We start from the raw sequence: 15,699 nt of genomic DNA, 5'->3' as shown, positions 1-15,699 counted from the left end.
CATGATTGAATGCCCTGGATTCCTGCAGCATGATTGAATGCAGTGGATTTTTTGCAACATGTCCCAAAGCATCTCTGATTTAATGCAGTGGATTCCATGCAGCGTCATTGAATGCTGAGAATTCCATTCATTGTGGCGAAATGGATCACGATTGTGTGCAGTGGAGTCCATGCAGCGAGGCCAAATGCATCTCGATGGAATGCAGTGGATTTTATGCAGCATGGCCCCATGCAACCCGATTGAATGCCGTGGATTCCATGCAGCGTGGTGAAATGCATCCTGATTGAACGCAGTGTATACCATTCAGTGTGGCTAATTGGATCCCTATTGAATGCAGTGGATTCTATGCATCGTTGCCCAATTGATCTCAATTGAATGCAGTGGATTCAATGCGGTGTGGTGCAATGGATTCTGATTGAATGCAGTGGATTCAATGCAGCCTGGTAAAATTAATCCCGATTGAATGCAGAGGATTCCATGCAGTGTGATTTAATGCAGTGTGATCCATGCAGCATGAAGAAATGGAACCATATTGAATGCAGTGGATTTTATGCAGCATGATTGAATGCATTGGATTTTATGCAGCATGACCCACAATATCCCGATTGGATGCACTGGATTCCATGCAGCATGATTGAATGCAGTGGATTTTATGCAGCATGGCCAAAAGCATCCCGATAGAATGCAGTGGATTCCATGTGGCGTCATTGAATGCAGTGGATTCCATGCATTGTGATTGAATGCAGTGTAATCCAGGCAGCCTTGTAAAATGCATCCCGATTGAATCCAGTCGATTCCATGTATTGTGATTGAATGCAGTTTAATACATGCAGCGTGGTAAAATGCATCCCGATTTAATGCAGTGGATTTTATGCAGCATGATTGAATTCAGTGGATTCCATGCAGCCTGGTAAAATGCATCCCACTTAAATGCTGCGGATTCCATGCAGCATGATTGAATGCCATGGATTCCATGCAGCGTGGTGAAATGCATCCTGATTGAACGCAGTGTATACAATGCAGCGTTGCTAAATGGATCCCCATTCAATGCAGTGGATTCTATGCAGCGTGGCCCAATTGATCTCAACTGAATGCAGTGGATTCCATGCATCATGGCGCAATGGATCCCAATTGAATGCAGTGAAATCGATGCAGCGTGATTGAATGCAGTGTATTCCATGCAGCCTGGTAAAATGCAACCGGATTGAATGCAGTGGATTCCATGCAGCTTGATTGAATGCAGTGGATTCCATGCAGCCTGGTAAAATTCATCCTGATTGAATGCAGTGGATTTTATGCAGCATGATTGAATGCAGGGAATTCCTGCAGCATGAATGAATGCAGTGAATTTTTTGCAGCATGGCCCAAAGCATCCCGATTTAATGCAGTGGATTTTCTGCAGCATGTCCGAAAGCATCCCGATTCAATGCAGAGGATTCCATGCAGCGTCATTGAATGCAGTGGATTCCATGCATTGTACTTGAATGCAGTGTAATCCATGCAGCCTGGTAAAATGCATCCCGATTGAATGCAGTGGATTCCATGCAGCATGATTGAATGCAGTGGATTCCATGCAGCCTGGTAAAATGCATCCCTATTGAATGCATTGGATTCCATGCAGCGTGATTTAATTCAGTGCATTCCAGGCAGCATGAAGTAACGGAACCCTATTGAATGAAGTGTATTTTATGCACCATGATTGAATGCACTGGATTCCTGCAGCATGAATGCATGCAGTGGATTTTTTGCAGCGTGGCCCAAAGCATCCCGATTGAATGCAGTGGATTCCATGCAGCGTCATTGAATGCAGAAAACTACATGAATTTTGGCACAATGGATCCCGATTGTATTCAGTGCGGTTGACGCAGTGAGGCCCAATGCATCCCGATTGAATGCAGTGGATTAAATGCAGCATGGCCAAAAGCATCCCGATTGAATGCAGTGGATTCCATGCAGCATGATTGAATACATTGGATTATTTGCAGCATGGCCCAAGGCATCCTGATTGAATGCAGTGGATTCCATGCAGCGTCATTGAATGCAGTGGATTCCATGCATTGTGATTGAATGCAGTGTAATCCATGCAGCCTGGTAAAATGCATCCCGATTGAATGCAGTGTATTCCATGCAGCATGATTGAATGCAGTGGATTCCATGCATTGTGATTGAATGCAGTGTAATACAGGCAGCCTGGTAAAATGCATCCCGATTGAATGCAGTCGATCCATGTATTGTGATTGAATGCAGTTTAATCCATGCAGCGTGGTAAAATGCATCCCGATTGAATGCAGTGGATTTTATGCAACATGATTGAATGAAGTGGATTTCATGCAGCATGAAGAAATGAAACCCTATTGAATGCAGGGGATTTTATGCAGCATGATTGAATGCAGTGGATTCCTTCAGCATGATTGAATGAAGTGGATTTTTTACAGCATGGCCACAAACATCCCGATTGAATGCCCTGGATTCCATGCAGCGTGGTGAAATGCATCCTGATTGAACGCAGTGTATACAATTCAGCGTGGCTAAATGGATCCCCATTCAATGCAGTGGATTCTATGCAGCGTGGCCCAATTGATCTCAACTGAATGCAGTGGATTCCATGCATCATGGCGCAATGGATCCCAATTGAATGCAGTGAAATCGATGCAGCGTGATTGAATGCAGTGTATTCCATGCAGCCTGGTAAAATGCAACTGGATTGAATGCAGTGGATTCCATGAAGCATGATTGAATGCAGTGGATTCCATGCAGCCTGGTAAAATTCATCCCGATTGAATGCAGTGGATTTTATGCAGCTTGATAGAATGCAGTGGATTCCTGCAGCATGAATGAATGCAGTGAATTTTTTGCAGCATGGCCCAAAGCATCCCGATTTAATGGAGTGGATTTTAGGCAGCATATCCCAAAACATCAGGATTGAATGCAGTGGATAACATGCAGCATGATTAAATGCAGTGGAGTTTATGCACCATGGCCCAAAGCATCCAGATTGAACGCAGTGGATTCCATGCAGCGTCATTGACGCAGTGGATACCATGCATTGTAATTGAATGCAGTGTAATCCATGCAGCCTGGTAAAATGCATCCCGATTGAATTCAGTGGATTCCATGCAGCATGATTGAATGCAGTGGATTCCATGCAGCATGAAGAAATTGAACCCTGTGGAATGCAGTGGATTCCATGCAGTGTGATTGAATGCAGTGGATTCCTGCAGCATGATTGAATGCAGTGGATTCCATGCAGCCTGGTAAAATGCATCCCTATTGAATGCATTGGATTCCATGCAGCGTGATTGAATTCAGTGTATTCCAGGCAGCATGAAGTAATGGAATCCTATTGAATGAAGTGTCTTTTATGCAGCATGATTGAATGCCGTGGATTCCTGCAGCATGATTGAATGCAGTGGATGTTTTGCAGCATGGCCCAAAGCATCCCGATTGAATGCAGTGGATTTTAGGCAGCATGTCCCAAAACATCCCGATTGAATGCAGTGGATACCATGCAGCAAGATTGAATGCAGTGGATTTTATGCACCATGGCCAAAAGCATCCCGATTGAAGGCAGTGTATTCCATGCAGCGTCATTGACGCAGTGGATACCATGCATTGTAATTGAATGCAGTGTAATCCATGCAGCCTGGTAAAATGCATCCCGATTGAATGCAGTGGATTCCATGCAGCATGATTGAATGCAGTGGATTCCATGCGGCATGCGTGAATGCAGTGGATTCCATGCAGCCTGGTAAAATGCATCCCAATTGAATGCAGTGGATTCCATGCAGCGTGATTTAATGCAGTGTATTCCAGGCAGCATGAAGAAATGTAACCCTATTGAATGCAGTGGATACCTACAGCATAATTAAATGCAGTGGATTATTTGCAGCATGGCCCAATGCATCCCGATTGAATGCATTGGATTCCTGTAGCATAATTGAATGCAGGGGATTTTTTGCAGCATGGCCCAAAGCATCCCGATTGAATGCAGTGGATTCCATGCAGCGTCATTGAATGCAGAACATTCCATACATTGTGGTGCAATGGATCTCGTTTGTATGCAGTGGAGACCATGCAGCCAGACCCAATGCATCCCGATTGAATGCAGTGGATTTTAGGAAGCATGATTGAATGCAGGGAATTCCTGCAGCATGAATGAATGCAGTGAATTTTTTGCAGCATGGCCCAAAGCATCCCGATTTAATGGAGTGGATGTTAGGCAGCATATCCCAATACATCCCGATTGAATGCAGTGGATACCATGCAGCATGATTAAATGCAGTGGATTTTATGCACCATGGCCAAAAGCATCCTGATTGAATGCAGTGGATTCCATGCAGCGTCATTAAATGCAGTGGATTCCATGCATTGGGATTGAATGCAGTGAAATCCATGCAGCCTGGTAAAATACATCCCGATTGAATGCAGTGGATTCCATGCAGCATGATTGAATGCAGTGTATTCCATGCACCATGAAGAAATGGAACCCTATTGAATGCAGGGGATTTTAAGCAGCATGATTGAATGCAGTTTATTCCTGCAGCATGATTGAATGCATTGTATTTTTTGCAGCATGGCCCAAAGCATCCCGATTTAATGCAGTGGATTTTCTGCAGCATGTCCCAAAACATCCCGATTGAATGCAGTCGATACCGTGCAGCATGATTGAATGCAGTGGATTTTATGCAGCATGGCCGAAAGCATCCCGATTCAATGCAGAGGATTCCATGCAGCGTCATTGAATGCAGTGGATTCCATGCATTGTGCTTGAATGCAGTGTAATCCATGCAGCCTGGTAAAATGCATCCCGATTGAATGCAGTGGATTCCATGCAGCATGATTGAATGCAGTGGATTCCATGCAGCCTGGTAAAATGCATCCCTATTGAATGCATTGGATTCCATGCAGCGTGATTTAATTCAGTGCATTCCAGGCAGCATGAAGTAACGGAACCCTATTGAATGAAGTGTATTTTATGCACCATGATTGAATGCACTGGATTCCTGCAGCATGAATGCATGCAGTGGATTTTTTGCAGCGTGGCCCAAAGCATCCCGATTGAATGCAGTGGATTCCATGCAGCGTCATTGAATGCAGAAAACTACATGAATTTTGGCACAATGGATCCCGATTGTATTCAGTGCGGTTGACGCAGTGAGGCCCAATGCATCCCAATTGAATGCAGTGGATTAAATGCAGCATGGCAAAAAGCATCCCGATTGAACGCAGTGGATTCCATGCAGCATGATTGAATACATTGGATTATTTGCAGCATGGCCCAAGGCATCCTGATTGAATGCAGTGGATTCCATGCAGCGTCATTGAATGCAGTGGATTCCATGCATTGTGATTGAATGCAGTGTAATCCAGGCAGCCTGGTATAATGCATCCCGATTGAATGCAGTGGATTCCATGCAGCATGATTGAATGCAGTGGATTCCATGCATTGTGATTGAATGCAGTGTAATACAGGCAGCCTGGTAAAATGCATCCCGATTGAATGCAGTCGATCCATGTATTGTGATTGAATGCAGTTTAATCCATGCAGCGTGGTAAAATGCATCCCGATTGAATGCAGTGGATTTTATGCAACATGATTGAATGAAGTGGATTTCATGCAGCATGAAGAAATGAAACCCTATTGAATGCAGGGGATTTTATGCAGCATGATTGAATGCAGTGGATTCCTTCAGCATGATTGAATGAAGTGGATTTTTACAGCATGGCCACAAACATCCCGATTGAATGCCCTGGATTCCATGCAGCGTGGTGAAATGCATCCTGATTGAACGCAGTGTATACAATGCAGCGTGACTAAATGGATCCCCATTTAATGCAGTGGATTCTATGCAGCGTGGCCCAATTGATCTCAACTGAATGCAGTGGATTCCATGCATCATGGCGCAATGGATCCCAATTGAATGCAGTGAAATCGATGCAGCGTGATTGAATGCAGTGTATTCCATGCAGCCTGGTAAAATGCAACTGGATTGAATGCAGTGGATTCCATGAAGCATGATTGAATGCAGTGGATTCCATGCAGCCTGGTAAAATTCATCCCGATTGAATGCAGTGGATTTTATGCAGCTTGATAGAATGCAGTGGATTCCTGCAGCATGAATGAATGCAGTGAATTTTTTGCAGCATGGCCCAAAGCATCCCGATTTAATGGAGTGGATTTTAGGCAGCATATCCAAAACATCCCGATTGAATGCAGTGGATACCATGCAGCATGATTAAATGCAGTGGAGTTTATGCACCATGGCCAAAAGCATCCCGATTGAACGCAGTGGATTCCATGCAGCGTCATTGACGCAGTGGATACCATGCATTGTAATTGAAGGCAGTGTAATCCATGCAGCCTGGTAAAATGCATCCCGATTGAATTCAGTGGATTCCATGCAGCATGATTGAATGCAGTGGATTCCATGCAGCATGAAGAAATTGAACACTGTGGAATGCAGTGGATTCCATGCAGTGTGATTGAATGCAGTGGATTCCTGCAGCATGATTGAATGCAGTGGATTCCATGCAGCCTGGTAAAATGCATCCCTATTGAATGCATTGGATTCCATGCAGCGTGATTGAATTCAGTGTATTCCAGGCAGCATGAAGTAATGGAATCCTATTGAATGAAGTGACTTTTATGCAGCATGATTGAATGCCGTGGATTCCTGCAGCATGATTGAATGCAGTGGATGTTTTGCAGCATGGCCCAAAGCATCCCGATTGAATGCAGTGGATTTTAGGCAGCATGTCCCAAAACATCCCGATTGAATGCAGTGGATACCATGCAGCAAGATTGAATGCAGTGGATTTTATGCACCATGGCCAAAAGCATCCCGATTGAAGGCAGTGTATTCCATGCAGCGTCATTGACGCAGTGGATACCATGCATTGTAATTGAATGCAGTGTAATCCATGCAGCCTGGTAAAATGCATCCCGATTGAATGCAGTGGATTCCATGCAGCATGATTGAATGCAGTGTATTCCATGCGGCATGCGTGAATGCAGTGTATTCCATGCAGCCTGGTAAAATGCATCCCAATTGAATGCAGTGGATTCCATGCAGCGTGATCTAATGCAGTGTATTCCAGGCAGCATGAAGAAATGTAACCCTATTGAATGCAGTGGATACCTACAGCATAATTAAATGCAGTGGTTTATTTGCAGCATGGCCCAATGCATCCCGATTGAATGCATTGGATTCCTGTAGCATAATTGAATGCAGTGGATTTTTTGCAGCATGGCCCAAAGCATCCCGATTGAATGCAGTGGATTCCATGCAGCGTCATTGAATGCAGAACATTCCATACATTGTGGTGCAATGGATCTCGTTTGTATGCAGTGGAGACCATGCAGCCAGACCCAATGCATCCCGATTGAATGCAGTGGATTTTAGGAAGCATGGCCCAAAATATGCCGATATGATGCAATGGATTCCATGCAGCATGATTGAATGCAGTGTATTTTATGCAGCATGGCCAAAATCATCCCGATTGAATGCAGTGGATTCCATGCAGCTTGATTGAATGCAGTGGATTCCATGAATTGTGAATGAATGCAGTGTAATTCATGCAGCCTTGTAAAATGAATCCCAATTGAATGCAGTGGATTCCATGCAGCTTGATTGAATGCAGTGGATTCAATGAAGCCTGGTAAAATTCATCCTGATTGAATGCAGTAGATTACATGCAGTGTGATTGAGTGCCTTGTGATCCATGCAGCAGGCAGAAATGGAACCCTAATGAATGCAGTGGATTTTATGCAGCATGATTGAATGCAGTGGATTCCTGCAGCATGAATGAATGCAGTGGATTTTTTGCAGCATGGCCCAAAGCATCCCGATTGAATGCAGTGGATATTAGGCAGCATGTCCCAAAACATCCCGATTGAATGCAGTGGATACCATGCAGCATGATTGAATGAAGTGGATTCCTGCAGCATGAATGAATGCAGTGGATTTTTTGCAGCATGTCCCCAAGCATCACGATTGCATGCCGTGGATTCCATGCAGCGTGGTGAAATGCATCCTGATTGAACGCAGTGTATACAATGCAGCGTGGCTAAATGGATCCCCATTCAATGCAGTGGATTCTATGCAGCGTGGCCCAATTGATCTCAACTGATGGCAGTGGATTCAATGCATCATGGCGCAATGGATCCCAATTGAATGCAGTGAAATAGAAGCAGCGTGATTGAATGCTCTGTATTCCATGCAGCATGGTAAAATGCATCCCGATTGAATGCAGTGGATTCCATGCAGCTTGATTGAATGCAGTGGATTCAATGCAGCCTGGTAAAATTCATCCCAATTGAATGCAGTGGATTCCATGCAGCTTGATTGAATGCAGTGGATTCAATGCAGCCTGGTAAAAATCATCCCAATTGAATGCAGTGGATTCCATGCAGTGTGATTGAATGCAGTGTGATCCATGCAGCATGACGAAATTGAACCCTATTGAATGCAGTTGATTTTATGCATCATGGCCAAAATCATCCCGATTGAATGCAGTGGATTCCATGCAGCGCCATTGAATGCAGTGGATTCCATGCATTGTGATTGAATGCAGTGGATTCCATGCAGCCTGGTAAAATGCATCCCTATTGAATGCATTGGATTCCATGCAGCGTTATTGGATTCAGTGTATTCCAGGCAGCATGAAGTAATGGAATCCGATTGAATGAAGTGTCTTTTATGCAGCATGATTGAATGCCGTGGATTCCTGCTGAATGATTGAATGCAGTGGATTTTTTGTAGCATGGCCCAAAGCATCCCGATTGAATGCAGTGGATTTTAGGTAGCATGTCCCAAAACATCCCGATTGAATGCAGTGGATAACATGCAGCAAGATTGAATGCAGTGGATTTTATGCACCATGGCCAAAAGCATCCCGATTGAAGGCAGTGTATTCCATGCAGCGTCATTCAATGCAGTGGATTCCATGCATTGTAATTGAATGCAGTGTAATCCATGCAGCCTGGTAAAATGCACCCCGATTGAATTCAGTGGATTCAATGCAGCATGATTGAATGCAGTGGATTCCATGCAGCATGAAGAAATTGAACCCTCTGAAATGCAGTGGATTTTATGCAACGTGATTGAATGCAGTGGATTCCTGCAGCATGATTGAATGCAGTGGATATTTTGAACCTTGGCCAAAAGCATCCCGATTTACTGCAGTGGATTTTTTGCAGCATGTCCGAAAACATCCCGATTGAATGCATTGGATACTGTGCAGCATGATTGAATGCAGTGGATTTTATGCAGCATGGCCAAAAGCATCCCGATTGAATGCAGTGGATTCCATGCAGCGTCATTGAATGCAGTGGATTCCATGCATTGTGCTTGAATGCAGTGTAATCCATTCAGCCTGGTAAAATGCATCCCGATTGAATGCAGTGGATTCCATGCAGCATGATTGAATGCAGTGGATTCCATGCAGCCTGGTAAAATGCATCCCTATTGAATGCATTGGATTCCATGCAGCGTGATTGAATTCAGTGTATTCCAGGCAGCATGAAGTAATGGAATCCTATTGAATGAAGTGTCTTTTATGCAGCGTGATTGAATGCCGTGGATTCCTGCAGCATGATTGAATGCAGTGGATGTTTTGCAGCATGGCCCAAAGCATCCCGATTGAATGCAGTGGATTTTAGGCAGCATGTCACAATACATCCCGATTGAATGCAGTGGATACCATGCAGCAAGATTGAATGCAGTGGAGTTTATGCACCATGGCCAAAAGCATCCCGATTGAAGGCAGTGTATTCCATGCAGCATCATTGACGCAGTTGATACCATGCATTGTAATTGAATGCAGTGTAATCCATGCAGCCTGGTAAAATGCATCCCGATTGAATGCAGTGGATTCCATGCAGCTTGATTGAATGCAGTGGATTCCATGCGGCATGCGTGAATGCAGTGGATTCCATGCAGCCTGGTAAAATGCATCCCAATTGAATGCAGTGGATTCCATGCCGTGTGATTTAATGCAGTATATTCCAGGCAGCATGAAGAAATGTAACCCTATTGAAAGCAGTGGATACCTACAGCATGATTAAATGCAGTGGATTATTTGCAGCATGGCCCAATGCATCCCGATTGAATGCATTGGATTCCTGTAGCATAATTGAATGCAGTGGATTTTTTGCAGCATGGCCCAAAGCATCCCGATTGAATGCAGTGTATTCCATGCAGCGTCATTGAATGCAGTGGATTCCATTCAGCCTGGTAAAATGCACCTCAATTAAATGATGTGGATTCCATGCATCCTGATTGAATGCAGTGTATTCCATGCAGCATGAAGAAATGGAACACTATTGAATGCAGGGTATTTTATGCAGCATGATTGAATGCCCTGGATTCCTGCAGCATGATTGAATGCAGTGGATTTTTTGCAACATGTCCCAAAGCATCTCTGATTTAATGCAGTGGATTCCATGCAGCGTCATTGAATGCTGAGAATTCCATTCATTGTGGCGAAATGGATCACGATTGTGTGCAGTGGAGTCCATGCAGCGAGGCCAAATGCATCTCGATGGAATGCAGTGGATTTTATGCAGCATGGCCCCATGCAACCCGATTGAATGCCGTGGATTCCATGCAGCGTGGTGAAATGCATCCTGATTGAACGCAGTGTATACCATTCAGTGTGGCTAATTGGATCCCTATTGAATGCAGTGGATTCTATGCATCGTTGCCCAATTGATCTCAATTGAATGCAGTGGATTCAATGCGGTGTGGTGCAATGGATTCTGATTGAATGCAGTGGATTCAATGCAGCCTGGTAAAATTAATCCCGATTGAATGCAGAGGATTCCATGCAGTGTGATTTAATGCAGTGTGATCCATGCAGCATGAAGAAATGGAACCATATTGAATGCAGTGGATTTTATGCAGCATGATTGAATGCAGTGGATTTTTTGCAGAATGGCCCAAAGCATCCTGATTTAATGCAGTGAATTTTCTGCAGCATGTCCCAAAACATCCCGACTGAATGCAGTGGATACGGTGCAGCATGATTGAATGCATTGGATTTTATGCAGCATGACCCACAATATCCCGATTGGATGCACTGGATTCCATGCAGCATGATTGAATGCAGTGGATTTTATGCAGCATGGCCAAAAGCATCCCGATAGAATGCAGTGGATTCCATGTGGCGTCATTGAATGCAGTGGATTCCATGCATTGTGATTGAATGCAGTGTAATCCAGGCAGCCTTGTAAAATGCATCCCGATTGAATCCAGTCGATTCCATGTATTGTGATTGAATGCAGTTTAATACATGCAGCGTGGTAAAATGCATCCCGATTTAATGCAGTGGATTTTATGCAGCATGATTGAATTCAGTGGATTCCATGCAGCCTGGTAAAATGCATCCCACTTAAATGCTGCGGATTCCATGCAGCATGATTGAATGCCATGGATTCCATGCAGCGTGGTGAAATGCATCCTGATTGAACGCAGTGTATACAATGCAGCGTTGCTAAATGGATCCCCATTCAATGCAGTGGATTCTATGCAGCGTGGCCCAATTGATCTCAACTGAATGCAGTGGATTCCATGCATCATGGCGCAATGGATCCCAATTGAATGCAGTGAAATCGATGCAGCGTGATTGAATGCAGTGTATTCCATGCAGCCTGGTAAAATGCAACCGGATTGAATGCAGTGGATTCCATGCAGCTTGATTGAATGCAGTGGATTCCATGCAGCCTGGTAAAATTCATCCTGATTGAATGCAGTGGATTTTATGCAGCATGATTGAATGCAGGGAATTCCTGCAGCATGAATGAATGCAGTGAATTTTTTGCAGCATGGCCCAAAGCATCCCGATTTAATGCAGTGGATTTTCTGCAGCATGTCCCAAAACATCCCGATTGAATGCAGTCGATACTGTGCAGCATGATTGAATGCAGTGGATTTTATGCAGCATGTCCGAAAGCATCCCGATTCAATGCAGAGGATTCCATGCAGCGTCATTGAATGCAGTGGATTCCATGCATTGTACTTGAATGCAGTGTAATCCATGCAGCCTGGTAAAATGCATCCCGATTGAATGCAGTGGATTCCATGCAGCATGATTGAATGCAGTGGATTCCATGCAGCCTGGTAAAATGCATCCCTATTGAATGCATTGGATTCCATGCAGCGTGATTTAATTCAGTGCATTCCAGGCAGCATGAAGTAACGGAACCCTATTGAATGAAGTGTATTTTATGCACCATGATTGAATGCACTGGATTCCTTCAGCATGAATGCATGCAGTGGATTTTTTGCAGCGTGGCCCAAAGCATCCCGATTGAATGCAGTGGATTCCATGCAGCGTCATTGAATGCAGAAAACTACATGAATTTTGGCACAATGGATCCCGATTGTATTCAGTGCGGTTGACGCAGTGAGGCCCAATGCATCCCGATTGAATGCAGTGGATTAAATGCAGCATGGCCAAAAGCATCCCGATTGAACGCAGTGGATTCCATGCAGCATGATTGAATACATTGGATTATTTGCAGCATGGCCCAAGGCATCCTGATTGAATGCAGTGGATTCCATGCAGCGTCATTGAATGCAGTGGATTCCATGCATTGTGATTGAATGCAGTGTAATCCATGCAGCCTGGTAAAATGCATCCCGATTGAATGCAGTGTATTCCATGCAGCATGATTGAATGCAGTGGATTCCATGCATTGTGATTGAATGCAGTGTAATACAGGCAGCCTGGTAAAATGCATCCCGATTGAATGCAGTCGATCCATGTATTGTGATTGAATGCAGTTTAATCCATGCAGCGTGGTAAAATGCATCCCGATTGAATGCAGTGGATTTTATGCAACATGATTGAATGAAGTGGATTCCATGCAGCATGAAGAAATGGAACCCTATTGAATGCAGGGGATTTTATGCAGCATGATTGAATGCAGTGGATTCCTTCAGCATGATTGAATGAAGTGGATTTTTTACAGCATGGCCACAAACATCCCGATTGAATGCCCTGGATTCCATGCAGCGTGGTGAAATGCATCCTGATTGAACGCAGTGTATACAATTCAGCGTGGCTAAATGGATCCCCATTCAATGCAGTGGATTCTATGCAGCGTGGCCCAATTGATCTCAACTGAATGCAGTGGATTCCATGCATCATGGCGCAATGGATCCCAATTGAATGCAGTGAAATCGATGCAGCGTGATTGAATGCAGTGTATTCCATGCAGCCTGGTAAAATGCAACTGGATTGAATGCAGTGGATTCCATGAAGCATGATTGAATGCAGTGGATTCCATGCAGCCTGGTAAAATTCATCCCGATTGAATGCAGTGGATTTTATGCAGCTTGATAGAATGCAGTGGATTCCTGCAGCATGAATGAATGCAGTGAATTTTTTGCAGCATGGCCCAAAGCATCCCGATTTAATGGAGTGGATTTTAGGCAGCATATCCCAAAACATCAGGATTGAATGCAGTGGATACCATGCAGCATGGTTAAATGCAGTGGAGTTTATGCACCATGGCCCAAAGCATCCAGATTGAACGCAGTGGATTCCATGCAGCGTCATTGACGCAGTGGATACCATGCATTGTAATTGAATGCAGTGTAATCCATGCAGCCTGGTAAAATGCATCCCGATTGAATTCAGTGGATTCCATGCAGCATGATTGAATGCAGTGGATTCCATGCAGCATGAAGAAATTGAACCCTGTGGAATGCAGTGGATTCCATGCAGTGTGATTGAATGCAGTGGATTCCTGCAGCATGATTGAATGCAGTGGATTCCATGCAGCCTGGTAAAATGCATCCCTATTGAATGCACTGGATTCCATGCAGCGTGATTGAATTCAGTGTATTCCAGGCAGCATGAAGTAATGGAATCCTATTGAATGAAGTGTCTTTTATGCAGCATGATTGAATGCCGTGGATTCCTGCAGCATGATTGAATGCAGTGGATGTTTTGCAGCATGGCCCAAAGCATCCCGATTGAATGCAGTGGATTTTAGGCAGCATGTCCCAAAACATCCCGATTGAATGCAGTGGATAACATGCAGCAAGATTGAATGCAGTGGATTTTATGCACCATGGCCAAAAGCATCCCGATTGAAGGCAGTGTATTCCATGCAGCGTCATTGACGCAGTGGATACCATGCATTGTAATTGAATGCAGTGTAATCCATGCAGCCTGGTAAAATGCATCCCGATTGAATGCAGTGGATTCCATGCAGCATGATTGAATGCAGTGGATTCCATGCGGCATGCGTGAATGCAGTGGATTCCATGCAGCCTGGTAAAATGCATCCCAATTGAATGCAGTGGATTCCATGCAGCGTGATTTAATGCAGTGTATTCCAGGCAGCATGAAGAAATGTAACCCTATTGAATGCAGTGGATACCTACAGCATAATTAAATGCAGTGGATTATTTGCAGCATGGCCCAATGCATCCCGATTGAATGCATTGGATTCCTGTAGCATAATTGAATGCAGGGGATTTTTTGCAGCATGGCCCAAAGCATCCCGATTGAATGCAGTGGATTCCATGCAGCGTCATTGAATGCAGAACATTCCATACATTGTGGTGCAATGGATCTCGTTTGTATGCAGTGGAGACCATGCAGCCAGACCCAATGCATCCCGATTGAATGCAGTGGATTTTAGGAAGCATGATTGAATGCAGGGAATTCCTGCAGCATGAATGAATGCAGTGAATTTTTTGCAGCATGGCCCAAAGCATCCCGATTTAATGGAGTGGATGTTAGGCAGCATATCCCAATACATCCCGATTGAATGCAGTGGATACCATGCAGCATGATTAAATGCAGTGGATTTTATGCACCATGGCCAAAAGCATCCTGATTGAATGCAGTGGATTCCATGCAGCGTCATTAAATGCAGTGGATTCCATGCATTGGGATTGAATGCAGTGAAATCCATGCAGCCTGGTAAAATACATCCCGATTGAATGCAGTGGATTCCATGCAGCATGATTGAATGCAGTGTATTCCATGCACCATGAAGAAATGGAACCCTATTGAATGCAGGGGATTTTAAGCAGCATGATTGAATGCAGTTTATTCCTGCAGCATGATTGAATGCATTGTATTTTTTGCAGCATGGCCCAAAGCATCCCGATTTAATGCAGTGGATTTTCTGCAGCATGTCCCAAAACATCCCGATTGAATGCAGTCGATACCGTGCAGCATGATTGAATGCAGTGGATTTTATGCAGCATGGCCGAAAGCATCCCGATTCAATGCAGAGGATTCCATGCAGCGTCATTGAATGCAGTGGATTCCATGCATTGTGCTTGAATGCAGTGTAATCCATGCAGCCTGGTAAAATGCATCCCGATTGAATGCAGTGGATTCCATGCAGCATGATTGAATGCAGTGGATTCCATGCAGCCTGGTAAAATGCATCCCTATTGAATGCATTGGATTCCATGCAGCGTGATTTAATTCAGTGCATTCCAGGCAGCATGAAGTAACGGAACCCTATTGAATGAAGTGTATTTTATGCACCATGATTGAATGCACTGGATTCCTTCAGCATGAATGCATGCAGTGGATTTTTTGCAGCGTGGCCCAAAGCATCCCGATTGAATGCAGTGGATTCCATGCAGCGTCATTGAATGCAGAAAACTACATGAATTTTGGCACAATGGATCCCGATTGTATTCAGTGCGGTTGACGCAGTGAGGC

The sequence above is a fragment of the Sus scrofa genome, chromosome 14 (genome assembly GCF_054392235.1).
Source record: "Sus scrofa isolate SSC_HxYL_T2T_F1_AM1 chromosome 14, Sscrofa_HxYL_maternal_Yorkshire_Landrace_v2.0, whole genome shotgun sequence".
Lineage (NCBI taxonomy): Eukaryota > Metazoa > Chordata > Mammalia > Artiodactyla > Suidae > Sus > Sus scrofa.
Note: the sequence above shows the minus strand (reverse complement) of the source record.